Source organism: Scyliorhinus torazame, chromosome 21, assembly GCF_047496885.1.
Source record: "Scyliorhinus torazame isolate Kashiwa2021f chromosome 21, sScyTor2.1, whole genome shotgun sequence".
Classification (NCBI taxonomy): Eukaryota; Metazoa; Chordata; class Chondrichthyes; order Carcharhiniformes; family Scyliorhinidae; genus Scyliorhinus; species Scyliorhinus torazame.
This window is the reverse complement of record NC_092727.1, coordinates 66,116,784-66,128,919: the sequence shown is the minus strand read 5'-3', so window position 1 is coordinate 66,128,919 and position 12,136 is coordinate 66,116,784. Positions and strand designations below refer to the sequence as shown.

The 12,136-nt window shown below is 45.6% G+C and overlaps 2 protein-coding genes across 6 annotated transcripts in view; one reads left to right on the top strand and one right to left on the bottom strand.

Moving 5' to 3' along the window:
* Positions 1–8,429, bottom strand: part of LOC140398326 (ATP-dependent RNA helicase DDX42-like) — a 192,406-nt gene extending 183,977 nt beyond the window's left edge. Inside the window, exon 1 of one of the 2 annotated variants that reach the window (XM_072486893.1) lies at positions 8,162–8,429. The gene's annotated coding sequence lies outside the window, so the exon portion shown is untranslated. The remainder of the gene's footprint in view (positions 1–8,161) is intronic. The other variant, XM_072486894.1, reaches the window with a different exon arrangement.
* A 479-nt stretch (positions 8,430–8,908) lies between these two features.
* LOC140398328 (STE20-related kinase adapter protein alpha-like) overlaps positions 8,909–12,136 on the top strand; it is a 125,910-nt gene continuing 122,682 nt past the window's right edge. For 3 of the 4 annotated variants that reach the window (XM_072486900.1, XM_072486898.1, XM_072486896.1), the window contains exon 1: positions 8,909–8,973. The gene's annotated coding sequence lies outside the window, so the exon portion shown is untranslated. Of the gene's footprint in view, positions 8,974–9,296; positions 9,316–12,136 lie in introns of those variants that run through there. The other variant, XM_072486897.1, reaches the window with a different exon arrangement.

Here is a 12,136-nt window from a genome sequence, read left to right as displayed (position 1 = left end):
TAAGATATACTCTCAAAAAACACTTAAATATCAAAGCGATTTTCACGCTGACTCTATACAGATGTAGCATGATTTTCTCAGTGTCCTTAATAAAAGATGTGGAGATGCCGGCGTTGGACTGGGGTGAGCACAGTAAGAAGTCTTACAACACCAGGTTAAAGTCCAACAGGTTTGTTTCGATGTCACTAGCTTTCGGAGCGCTGCTCCTTCCCCAGGTGACTGAAGAGGTATGTTCCAGAAACACACATATAGACAAATTCAAAGATGCCAAACAATGCTAGGAATGCGACCATTAGCAGGTGATTAAATCTTTACAGATCCAGAGATGGGGTAACCCCAGGTTAAAGAGGTGTGAATTGTATCAAGCCAGGACAGTTGGTAGGATTTCGCAGGCCAGATGGTGGGGGATGAATGTAATGCGACATGAATCCCAGGTCCCGGTTGAAGCCGCACTCATGTGTGCGGAACTTGGCTATAAGTTTCTGCTCGGCGATTCTGCGTTGTCGCGCGTCCTGAAGGCCGCCTTGGAGAACGCTTACCCGGAGATCAGAGGCTGAATACCCTTGACCGCTGAAGTGTTCCCGACTGGAAGGGAACATTTCTGCCTGGTGATTGTTGCGCGATGGCCGTTCATTCGTTGTCGCAGCGTCTGCATGGTCTCGCCAATGTACCACGCTTCGGGACATCCTTTCCTGCAGCGTATGAGGTAGACAACATTGGCCGAGTCGCACGAGTATGTACCGCGTACCTGGTGGGTGGTGTTCTCACGTGTAATAGTGGTATCCATGTCGATGATCTGGCACGTCTTGCAGAGATTGCCATGGCAGGGTTGTGTGGTGTCGTGGTCACTGTTGTGAAGCCTCCTGAAAATACACAAGCCCAACACACCAGGCCGCCCTATCGTTTCAGGCAATGGGACCCTGTGTGAGAACCTCTCTGGCTACATCGAGGGCATCTTGAAACCCATCGTACAAGGTACACCCAGCTTCTGTCGCGACACGACGGACTTCCTACAGAAACTCAGCACCCATGGACCAGTTGAACCAGGAACATTCCTCGTCACAATGGACGTCTCGGCACTCTACACCAGCATCCCCCATGACGACGGCATTGCTGCAACAGCCTCAGTACTCAACACCGACAACTGCCAATCTCCAGACGCAATTCTGCAACTCATCCGCTTCATTCTGGATCACAACGTCTTCACCTTCGACAACAAGTTCTTCATCCAGAAGCACGGAACAGCCATGGGGACCAAATTCGCACCCCAATACGCCAACATCTTCATGCACAAGTTTGAACAGGACCTACTCACCGCACAGGACCTTCAACCGACGTTATACACCAGATACATCGATGACATTTTTTTCCTTTGGACCCACGGCGAAGAAGCACTGAAACGACTACACGATGACATCAATAAGTTCCATCCAACCATCAGACTCACCATGGACTACTCTCCAAAATCAGTTGCATTCTTGGACACACTCGTCTCCATCAAGGACGGTCACCTCAGCACTTCGCTTTACCGCAAGCCCACGGATAACCTCATGATGCTCCACTTCTCCAGCTTCCACCCTAAACACATTAAAGAAGCCATCCCCTATGGACAAGCGCTCCGTATACACAGGATCTGCTCAGACGAGGAGGAGCGTAACAGACATCTACAGTCGTTGAAAGATGCCCTCATACGAACGGGATATGGCACTCGACTCATCGAGCGACAGTTCAGACGCGCCACAGCGAAAAACCGCACCGACCTCCTCAGAAGACAAACATGGGACACAACCGACAGAATACCCTTCGTCGTCCAGTACTTCCCCGGAGCGGAGAAACTACGTCATCTTCTTCACAGCCTTCAACGCGTCATTGATGACGATGAACATCTTGCCAAGGTCATCCCCACACCCCCACTACTTGCCTTCAAACAACCGCGCAACCTCAAACGAACCATTGTTTGCAGCAAACTACCCAGTCTTCACAACAGTGACCACGACACCACACAACCCTGCCATGGCAATCTCTGCAAGACGTGCCAGATCATCGACATGGATACCACTATTACACGTGAGAACACCACCCACCAGGTACGCGGTACATACTCATGCGACTCGGCCAATGTTGTCTACCTCACACGCTGCAGGAAAGGATATCCCGAAGCGTGGTACATTGGCGAGACCATGCAGACGCTGCGACAACGAATGAACGGCCATCGCGCAACAATCACCAGGCAGAAATGTTCCCTTCCAGTCGGGAACACTTCAGCAGTCAAGGGCATTCAGCCTCTGATCTCCGGGTAAGCGTTCTCCAAGGCGACCTTCAGGACGCGCGACAACGCAGAATCGCCGAGCAGAAACTTATAGCCAAGTTCCGCACACATGAGTGCGGCCTCAACCGGGACCTGGGATTCATGTCGCATTACATTCATCCCCCACCATCTGGCCTGCGAAATCCTACCAACTGTCCTGGCTTGATACAATTCACACCTCTTTAACCTGGGGTTACCCCATCTCTGGATCTGAAAAGATTTAATCACCTGCTAATGGTCGCATTCCAAGCATTGTTTGGCATCTTTGAATTTGTCTCTATGTGTTTCTGGAACATACCTCTTCATTCACCTGAGGAAGGAGCAGCGCTCTGAAAGCTAGTGACATCGAAACAAACCTGTTGGACTTTAACCTGGTGTTGTAAGACTTCGTACTTAATAAAAGATTTCAGCTCTTTCCTGACAGCTGATGTCAGGCTGTCGGCCCTGGTTTTCTCTCCCAACTTTCTCAAATTGTGGAGTTACATTTACTAACTTCCAATCCACTGGGACTGTTCGAGAATCAATGGAACTCTGGAAAATCATAACCACCATTATCTAGCTATCTTTTAGCACCCAAGGATGTAGACCATCTGGTCCTGGGAAACTGCTAGATCTGGTCAATATATCGGATTCTCATTCTTGTGTCTGTCTCTATCCCCTTTATTCTATAGTCCTGAAAGATCTCACCTGTTTTTATATTCCTGGATAGTTTACTCATATCTTATCTTCCCCTTTTCATCAACATTTTGGTGACTCTTTGCTGGTATCTAAAACACTCTCAATCTTCACTTTACTGCTAATCTTTGGCAAATTATAAGCCTTTTCTTTTAATCTGATACTATCCTGGACTTCCTTATCAAGACCTGTATTGATCTTTCTGGCTGATTTTTTGTTTTCTACCAGATCGTATTCTGGTTGAACATGTTGAATTATTTCCTTAAATGTTTCCCATGTTTCATTTATCGCCATATCTTTCAACCTATTTAACTTATCAACAATGGCCAGCTCTCCCTCAAACCTGTGTAATTGGCTCTTGTTTTGGAATAGAATGTCACTTTCAAACTTAAAAGCAAAATTCAATTGTATTACGATCATTTTTTCCTCAATGGATCTTTTACTGTGAGATTACTAATTAGTCCTGTCTCATTACACAACACTAGATCTAAAGTAACTTTTATTTCCATGACATACCACCTGCCCTGTCATGTCCATCTAACCTATTTATTTGATTACTTAACTAAATAACGGTAAGTGAAAGTAATGGTACGCCAGTCTCCTTGCTCGGAGACAAAACAACACTCATCAACCACTATAGAGAAAACAAAACAAAAGCAAAACCCCCTTGCCCCTCTGCACTAAATTCCCAATTTGGCACAGGGTTCCCAGATCACTGAGTGCTGCATTACTCGATGCAGTAGCAAACACAATATATATATATATATAGAGAACTTATGAAAATGTCAAAGTCAACACAAAGTAGCTTACACTTGTATTTAAAAGAGAGTGATCAGAAGTAATGTGGGCCATTTGAAAATTTCTACTGATAAATTAAATGAAAAGAAAATGGCCGACATTTTAAATTGTTGCTTTGCAACAATGGTCAATACAGTAGACAGACTCCGCAAGGAAGCAGATCTTGAATCAGAGATAGGGACTCACTAAAACCAATTAAGCAAGATAACAGTAATGAATGCAATAATGACCCTAAAGATTGACGTATATCCCAAATGGTATCCATCCTAGGGTTTGGGTAGGTGAAAACATTTCTGATGCTTAATTCTAATCTTCCAAAAATTTTCTTAATTCAGAAACTGTTCCTTCAGATTACAAATCACTCTGCTATTTAATCAAAGAATTATAAACCAATCAATAATATCTTTTGTCAGGAAATTACTAAAGTCTATGATTAAGAATACAGTAATTGAAAACCTTGAACATTTTCAGCTGTACAGATTTGTAAAGGTCATGTCATACCAGGTGATTCTGATTGAATTTATGAAGATGAGAATAAAATAGTGCAGAGAAAAGTAAATGGACATGATAGATAAATAATAAAGTCTGTTTTAAGATCTTTCGTCCAAGCAAACAGAATTGAAGGCAAATTATTGATCTGGTTGGAAATGAACTGAGCGGCAGGCGACAGAAAGTAGGGATAATGGATAGATGATCTAATTGGCAGGATGTGATTCTGTGAAGGTGTGTGCTGGAGCTTCAACTATTCACTGTGTTTATTCATTACTTGCATGATGGGACAGACAGCCACATATGCAAACTTTCTCATGACCCAAAGATAAGCAGCACTGTAAGCAGTTTAGAAGGAATCATAAAATCGCAAGAGATATTGATAAAGGGGAATGGGCAAAAATAAATTTCTTCACCCAGCGAGTGGTCTGCCTGTGGAATTTGTTACCACAGGAGGTGGTTGAGGGAAAAACACTGCATGTTTTCAAGAACAAGTTAGATATAGCACTTGGGGCGAAGGGGATCAAAGGATATGGGGATAAGCGGGACTAGGCTATTTAGTTGGATGATCAGCCATGATCATAATGAATGACAGAGCAGGCTCAAAGGTCTCCCCCTGCTCCTAAGTAAATATGTTTCGGATGAGATGTTGAACCATGGTGTCATCTGCCCTTGCAGGAGGATGTAAAAGCACCCTTGGAACTATTTTGAAGAGAAGTGCAGTTATTCCCAGACTCCTAGCCAATATTTATGCCTAAATCAACATCACGGGCACAGATTATCTATTCATTCTCACACTCTCGTTTGTGGGAGCGCTCAGTGTACAAATTGGCTCCAGCACTTTCTAAATTGCAACTGTTCATTGCTACAATTTTAAAATATTTCCTTGGCTGTAAAGCACTTTAAGGAGGCCAGTTCTCACACAGCAAGCTCCCACGAACAGGAATGTTATAATGACCAAGCAATCTATGTTCTAGATGTTGATTGAGGGATAGATTTTGGGCAGGACCCTGGGAGGAACTCTCCTGCTTCAAAATAGTGCCATGGAAAGAAAGTGTTTCCTAATTTTACCCCTGAAACGTCTGGCTTTAATTTTTAGGCACTTCTAATTTTTAGGCACCTCTCTAACCAGTGGAATAATTTCTTTCTATCCTTACTGTTCCCCTGATAACCTGAAAACAATCATGATTTGTGTTCTGAGGGAGCACATGCCTAACTTGTGTAATTACCTCTCATAATTTAACCTTGTAATCCAGGTACTAATCTGTGCTGCAATTCCTCAAAAGACCAAATAGCTTTTCTATGGTGTGGTGTCCACAACGGAATACAGTACTCCGCATATGGTCTAAGGAGAGCTTTGTATAGCTGTAACATGACTCCTACCCAATAATTCTCTAAATAGAAAAGGGAAACATTCCAAAAGCATTTATAATTATTTTCAGTCTTTGTCCATGATATATAGATCCCCAAGTATCTTCAGACCCAAGAAAAAAATACATGGATTTATACAATGCCAATTGTGTGTCATGACAATCACAATATACACAAGAACCTAAATACTAGGAGCAGGATTTGTCAAGTCAGCCCCTGGCTGATCTCCTCCTGGCCTGAACTGCACTTTCCTGCCCACTTTCCATAACCCTTCAACTCATTACTAAATAAAAATCTGTCTATCACCTCCTTAAATTTACTCGATGCCCAAGCATCCACTTGACTCTGGGGTAGTGAATTCCACAGATTCACAACCCTGTGAGAGAAGTAATTTCCCCACATGTCAGTTACAGATCTGCTACCCTTTATCCTACAACTATGACCTTTTGTTGTGGGAAGAAACCGGAGCATCTGGAGGAAACCCACGGAGACACGGGGAGAATGTGCAGACTCCGCACAGACAGTTACCCAAGCCGGGAATTGAACCCAGGTTCCTGGGCGCTGTGATGAAACAGTGCTAACCACTTGTGCTATCTTGCCGATATCCACTCATTCTTCCAAAACCAATTAATTTTTTTCCAACTGTGGGGCAATTTAGCATGGCCAATCCACCTACCCTGCATCTCTTTGGCCTGTGCGGCTGAGATCCATGCAGACACAAGGAGAATGTGCAAACTTCACACGGACTGTGACCCGGGGACAGGTTTGAAACCTGGTTCTCGGCGCCGTGAGGCAACAGTGCTAACCACTGCGCCACCGTGCCGTCCTACAATCTCTCTTCATAAAGCAAACCCATCTTCCCTGGAATCAATCAAGTGAACCTCCTCTGAACTGCCTCTAAATAAATTACACCCCTCTTCAAAGGGGACCAAAACTGTACACAATATTCCAGGTGCGGTCTCACTAATGCCTTGTACAGTTGCAATAACACTTCCCTACTTTTATGCTCTATTCCTTTAGCTGTAAAGCAAAATTTCCATTGCCTTCCTTATCCTTATTTCCTGGTGTACCTGCATGCTAGTTTTCTGCAATTCATGCACGAGGACACCCAAATCCCTTGCACCGAAGCACTCTGAAGTTTATCTTGTTTAGATAATAAGTTGCCGTTCTATTTTTCAGGCCAGACCAAGAGATGGATGGATAACCTGTTATCCACGTTAAACACCATCTGCCCAATTTTGGCCCATTCACCTAACCTATCCATATCTATTTGTAAATTTTTATTTCCTCAATGCAACTTACTGTCCCACGTACTTGAGTGACATCTGCAAATTTAACTTGTATCTTCCATCCCTACATCCAAGTTATTAATACATATTGTAAATACTTGGGGCCCAAGGACCAAATCCAATGGCACCCCACTAGTTACATCTTACCAACCAGACCCATTTATCCTGACTCTCTCCCTTCTTTCGGTTAGCCAGTTTTCTATCCAAGTTAATAAATGATCCCAAATCCCACGTGATCTTATCTTTTGTATGGCACATTATTAAATGCCTTCTGGAAGTCCAGATAAACCACATCTACACGAGCCCCATTATCCACTTGGTGTGTTACATCTTCAAAGAACTCTAGCAAATTGGTCAAACAGATTTATTCTTCATAAAATCATACGGACTCTGATGGATTGAGTTTTGACTTTCTAAATGTCCAGTTATTACTTCTTCAATAATGGATTCTAATAATTTCTGAACGAAATATTAAACTAACTGGCTTATAGTTTCCTACTTTCTGCCACCCTCCCTTTTTTCCAATCCACTGGAACCTTTGCTGCATCCAAGGAATTTTGGAATATTATAACCAATGGAACCACTATCTCTGCTGCCATTTCCTTTATGACCCTAGGGTGAAAGCCATCAGGCCCTGGGAACTTGTCTGCCTTCAATCCCAATAGTTTGTTTAGTACTTCTTCCCTATTGATGATGATTGTCCTAAGTTCCTCGCTCTCCTCTGCATTACCGGTTACTATTGGAACGGCACTCGTGTACTCCACTGTATCCAGGATGATTACGAATAGACCCAAAACAAATTGATTATTTTAAAGTTGGTTAGTAAAATGCCAAGACATTGACAAAGTGACAATCCTACCGGTCTGCTCTCAAGATACCTAATAAAGAAACATGTAGACGCAGCCTCTATCTGAGAACAGTTAACACATCAGAGCTCCACGCTCTAAAGGTTTCAAATCCAAAACATTTAAACAGCTTCCTTGACAGACGGACCAGTTCCATTGTGCGATATAAGTAAGATTGTCACCTTAATTAGGTGACTACCTGAGCACCCCCCCCCCCCCCCCGGCCCCCCGTCCCCCGTATTTAAACACAACTCTGTGACCAGAAACCGCAGACAGTGCAGGCCAGCCAGGCCGGGGGACACAAGGATGGAATTGTGCTGGTTATAATCCTGTAAACAGGCAGCAGCTGAGTACCCGGGCCCAGGGATAGCCAAGCCCCAGCCTACCTGAGGGAAGATAAACACTCGACGTCGATGTTCCTCAGCGCGGCCTTGTCCTCACGGGGTCTCCGCCCGGCCCCGATCACTCCAGATGCCCACTCTCTCCAGGCCCCGATGCCCGCTCTCTCCAGGCCACCGATGCCCGCTCTCTCTCGGTGCCCGCTCTCTCCTGGCCCCCGATGCCTGCTCTCTCCAGGCCACCGATGCCTGCTCTCTCCAAGCCACCGATGCCCGCTCTCTCCCGATGCCCGCTCTCTCCAGGCCCCCGATCGAGCCCCAGTCCGCGCATGCGCACTGCCCGCCCTGAGGCGAAGGCCGGGTTTATTTCTGGTTGATTTCGCCGCCAGTCTGAGTTTCTCAGAAAGAGTCTTCGGACACACGGGTAATAGATAAAAATAAACTCTGGACAATATTTGAGTTTTCACTCAAACTGCCTGACGTCACTAGGTCAAAGAGCAATACGACCTCAGGCATTTTCTTTTACCGAATGACCTTTACAGCGAAATAAAAACAAATGATTTTCCTGATGAGTAAAAGATAATTTGTTGTCGGCTAAAAATAAAAATAATGGAAAAAGAATTGAGGATTGTGTTGGTGACGTCATGGGCTAAGCTCCGGACAGTGACCTTTGACCAACCGAGCGGGAAGGCGGGAGGATGGTGATTGGCACCGACAGCAACCAATCAGAGACCGGGACAGCTGCGCCGCCCCTCATCCGCTAACGTCAATTCGAGAGGATGCACGAATGGGAGTGGGCAGGAAAGGCGGGACTTCCGGCGCTGGGTGGTGCGGGTAAAGGGAGAAGGCAGCAGCTGGAGGTGAGTGACCGTATCTGGCCGGTTCTGCTCGCGACCTGTGCTGGGACGGAGGACTGGCTGCTCGGGGTGAGGGAGTCAGTTTCCGGCCGTTGCTGCAGCATTTGGGGCGTGCAGGGAATACTCAGCAGGCCAGATGCTGCAGAGGAGCGGGGCTGACAACCCTGGCTTTGCAACGGGAGCCGGGCGCTGCATAACTCATCCCAGTCAGAAGGTCAGGGATTCCAGCCAGAACCCATTGTCCAACCTGACACTTCAATGTCAGCGCCCAGGGGGCGCCGCACTGCCGGAGGGTCAGCGCCGAGGGAGCATCAACACTGTTGCTTCACAGCGCCAGTGTCCCAGGTTCGATTCCCAGCTTGGGTCACTATCTGTGTGGAGTCTGCACGTTCTCCCCGTGTCTGTGTGGGTTTCCTCTGGGTGCTCCGGTTTCCTCCGACAAGTCCTGAAAGACTGAGAACATAGAACGATACAGCGCAGTACAGGCCCTTCGGCCCACGATGTTGCACCGAAACAAAAGCCATCTAACCTACGCTATGCCATTATCATCCATATGCTTATCCAATAAACTTTTAAATGCCCTCAATGTTGGCGAGTTCACTACTGTTGCAGGTAGGGCATTCCACGGCCTCACCACTCTTTGCGTAAAGAACCTACCTCTGTCCTATATCTATTACCCCTCAGTTTAAAGCTATGTCCCCTCGTGCCAGCCATTTCCATCCACGGGAGAAGGCTCTCACTGTCCACCCTATCTAACCCCCTGATCATTTTGTATGCCTCTATTAAGTCTCCTCTTAACCTTCTCTCCAATGAAAACAACCTCTAGTCCATCAGCCTTTCCTCATAAGATTTTCCCTCCATACCAGGCAACGTCCTGGTAAATCTCCTCTGCACCCGCTCCAAAGCCTCCACGTCCTTCCTATAATGCGGTGACCAGAACTGTACGCATTACTCCAAATGAGGCCGTACCAGAGTTTTGTACAGCTGCAACATGACCTCCTGACTCCGGAACTCAATCCCTCTACCAATAAAGGCCAACACTCCATAGGCCTTCTTCACAACCCTATCAACCTGGGTGGCAACTTTCAGGGATCTATGTACATGGACACTGAGATCCCTCTGCTCATCCACACTTCCAAGAACTTTACCATTAGCCAAATATTCTGCATTCCTGTTATTCCTTCCAAAGTGAATCACCTCACACTTCTCTACATTAAACTCCATTTGCCACCTCTCAGCCCAGCTCTGCAGCTTATCTATGTCCCTCTGTAACCTGCTACATCCTTCCACACTGTCGACAACACCACTGACTTTAGTGTCGTCTGCAAATTTACTCCCCCACCCTTCTGCGCCTTCCTCTAGGTCATTGATAAAAATGACAAACAGCAACGGCCCCAGAACAGATCCTTGTGGTACGCCACTTGTAACTGAACTCCATTCTGAACATTTCCCATCAACCACCACCCTCTGTCTTCTTTCAGCTAGCCAATTTCTGATCCACATCTCTAAATCACCCTCAATCCCCAGCCTCCGTATTTTCTGCAATAGCCTACCGTTGGGAACCTTATCAAACGCTTTACTGAAATCCATATACACCACATCAACTGCTCTACCCTCGTCTACCTGTTCAGTCACCTTCTCAAAGAACTCGATAAGGTTTGTGAGGCATGACCTACCCTTTACAAAGCCATGCTGACTATCCCTGATCATATTATTCCTATCTAGATGATTATAAATCTTGTCTCTTATAATCCCCTCCAAGACTTTACCCACTACAGACGTGAGGCTCACCGGTCTATAGTTGCCGGGTTGTCTCTGCTCCCCTTTTTGAACAAAGGGACCACATTTGCTATCCTCCAGTCCTCTGGCACTATTCCTGTAGCCAATGATGACATAAAAATCAAAGCCAAAGGTCCAGCAATCTCTTCCCTGGCTTCCCAGAGAATCCTAGGATAAATCCCATCAGGCCCCGGGGACTTATCTATTTTCAGCCTGTCCAGAATTGCCAACACCTCTTCCCTACGTACCTCAATGCCATCTATTCTAATAGCCTGGGTCTCAGCATTCTCCTCCACAACATTATCTTTTTCCTGAGTGAATACTGACGAAAAATATTCATTTAGTATCTCACCTATCTCTTCAGACTCCACACACAACTTCCCATCCCTGTCCTTGACTGGTCCTACTCTTACCCTAATCATTCACTTATTCCTGACATACCTAAAGAAAGCTTTTAGGTTTTCCTTGATCCTACCTGCCAAATACTTCTCATGTCCCCTCCTTGCTCGTCTTAGCTTGGTGAATTGGACATTCTGAATTCTCCTCTGTACCCGAACAGGTGCTGGAATGTGGTGACTAGGGGTTTTTCATGGTAACTTTATTGTAGTGTTACTGTAAGCCTACTTGTAAAGATTATTATTAAAAGAGGGGGTTCTGTGCTGTGCTGCCAGAGGGTCAGCACCAAGGTAGGATCATCATCTCTGAGGGGGTACTGCGTTGCTGGTAGTTCTGATGAGGTGCGAAACCCTGTTGTGTCTCAGGTGAATGGAAAAGATCATTTAAATACTATTTCAAAGATGAGCAGGGGTCTTCTTGGTGCCCTGGCTGATATTTCTGTCCACATTCAAACATAAAACAATTCAGTTTGTGGAAGCTTACTTTGTGCAAATTGGCTGCTGTATTTTTCATGCTGCAAGTGTGACTGCTACTTGACTGCGCTGTATATGTTTTCACATCCCTATCATGTTCAGAAGTGTTTCATAGTGAATTAATTACTTTTGAAATACTTTCTCTGTGCATACACGGCCCCAAACAGCAATGAAACAATTGACAAGTGTTGCGGTCCAAGAAAAATAAATGCATTTGGATAACTGTTTCAGGGCCACAAAACATCAAGTGCATTGCAACCAACAAAGTATTTTTGAAGTGTACTTGTCATGGAACTGTGGTGGTCAAAATGTGCACAGCAAGCTTCCATAAACAATGAAGTGATATAGAGGGAACAGTCTACCCTCATCCAATAGGGCGACTTGTTCTGGGACGGAGGACTGGCTGCTCCTCGGGGCGAGGGAGTCAGATTCTGGCCGTTGCTGCAGCATTGGGGCGTGCAGGGAATCCCAGCAGGCCAGATGCTGCAGATTGTTTCTAACTATTTGAGGAGGGCAAT